Consider the following 2,495-nt stretch of genomic DNA (forward strand, 5'->3'; position numbering starts at 1 on the left):
AACGAAGACAGGGTGTGGTGAGCAATCCTGGCACTTCAAGTAGCTGAAGATAGATGCCCTGTGGGATCTTGCCATATATCACACCCACACGCTCTCTTGTCATCAGTATGTATTAGACAACACTGCCACACCCTGCCATGCACTAGTATTTTCAATTAACGAACCTCTTGAGGTTTCTGTGTAAATATCTTACAAGGGGTAACTTGAAGGCCACTGCTTACAAGAACTCCTGAGACCTTATGCTAACTGCCATCATTTCACCTGGATACAAAGTGAAAAAAATGGAGTCCCTGAAGATGTTGCAGGAGACCAAAAAAATTGAGTCCATCTCACAAATAAAAGAGATATTTAGAACTTTAACTTTGGTGTGTATGTGTATGTGCATGTGTGTGTGTGTGGTTTTGGCCATGCTATTTTGCTTTACATTTTGGTATCTATTAAAACATCTTTCTGCTATACTTTCTAACCCCAAAAGTAACTGATCTCAAAATATATATATAGAGAGAGAGATTTGCTCACCCAGAACAAGCTATCAGATTAGAATGCAACACTGTCTCATTTGCCATGATACTGTGTCACCATGACAGACACAACTAGAGGGAAAATATGAAACACCAGACAACATTTGTGAGCTAACATTCTGCTCATATTGATTATGAATGAGAATTAGGAAAACTTCAAACTTTGCATAAATTAAAAAATACGAAAGAGAATGAAAAATTTGTCAATGTATACCTAAGTTTCTAAGAGGCAGAGCTCCTAATGGGTCACAGTGCCAGGACCCTCTCACTGGGAGACTGTGTCTTCGCTAACAAAACAGAACCACCCTCCTCAAAAGATGTGACATTAACTTCTAGTTACCTAGAAAGAAGGCAAATGGAATATGCAGTGTACACATTCATTTTCCTGTGAATTCTCCATAAAGGTTCCCTTATACAAAGTATTTCATTGACTGATACAATGAAGTTTGGGTTGAAAATAACGATCAGGAAAAGATGGTTTATTTTCCTTTGACTAATTTGCCATTGAAACAAATTATCTACTAAGTATGCGTAATTTAGGCTTCCTAATGCAATCTCTATGTTTACCTATAGAAAAGTAGAACTCTTAATTATAACCCCATCCCCCCCAAAAAAATCTGGAAACAAGTGATTCAAATCAGCAACCTTTCCCTACATAACCCTTACCTTAATTAATGACCATAATGACACAAAGGATTGGGACTCTTGCCAATTATTAGTTTCATCTCTGTGTTCTGTTTCTCAACATAGATTCAATAAACAATTCAAGACTTGCTGGAGTTTGAAAGCAAGAATCGAAGCCAAAACCCTGGGTATATTAAAACCATTCCTGCAACAATAACCTCCGACTCGGGAAATGAACTAATCATCCCTGTTGTTAAATGAAGCTCCTAACTGAAGAGGCTGAAATCGCAACCCCCTCAAAAAAGAAGCCCGGGCTTAGCTAACAAGAGAAAAGTATTTACTGACCTTCAGGTACCCTTTGTTCCTGAGCTCCTCTGACATACCCTCTTCTTCTACGTCACATGCCTCTCATTCCTCCACGCCAGCATTTGATAGTTGAGCTTAGGATGGGGAATGGTGATGGGTGACTCATAACCCATCACTTATATTCCATTAGGGGAAAACAAGCAAGAGGGAATGTCTGGTAACATGCTCTTAGCAGTTTCCCATATGTTCCCTTACCTGTGTTTTCTAAAGGCACCGTTTAGGTGGAGATCAATGTGTGAAAATCGCTATGTGACTGGAAATCTTTGAAGCATAAGGAAGACTTTGCCCCCAAATCTATCTTGTAGTTCAACATACTTCGTATATACTAAGTGATTAGATGACCTCTGCGTCTCTAAGTGGTTTCTTAAACTATCTGGTCTTTCGAGTTGAGGATAAGCCTGCTTAGATGCAATGGAAAACTTGGAAAGAACAACATAGTCAATCAACAACTCATTTGTGGGAGTCAGAATAAATTTATGATTGTTTCTAAGTGACAGCCAGCCCAAGAAGAGGGCTCTATGTCAAACAAGTCAATAAAATGTGATGAATGACAGGTGAAAAGATAGGAAAAGATACAGGATACTTTCTCTAGAATCAAAACAGAGCCGGGATATGGTGCACTGATATCACAGTGCTAGAGCCTTCTGATGCAAGTCTTATGAGTGCAAGGGTTATCCGCAAGAGGACGTAACTAAGGCAAATTTCGCACAGAACACTGGACTTCACAGAGGATAAGTGTTTAGTCTCATAGACACATGATTCAGTCCCAGACAATGAATAAATGTTTTGGCCTGAAAACTTTCCGCAGATGAAATCTGTATCTTAGTCTATCAGTAATGTCTGAAGGCACCAATTCCTTTCTGCTTTTCAGAAATATCTCTGTGCTTTGGTAAAAGAATAAGAAATAGCCACACATCCAACTGCCTAGTTAATTCAAGTACATGCATGCCAATTAGGGTGATGGAGACCTTTATTTAAAGAGAT

Source organism: Rhinolophus hipposideros (genome assembly GCF_964194185.1).
Source record: "Rhinolophus hipposideros genome assembly, chromosome: 20".
Lineage (NCBI taxonomy): Eukaryota > Metazoa > Chordata > Mammalia > Chiroptera > Rhinolophidae > Rhinolophus > Rhinolophus hipposideros.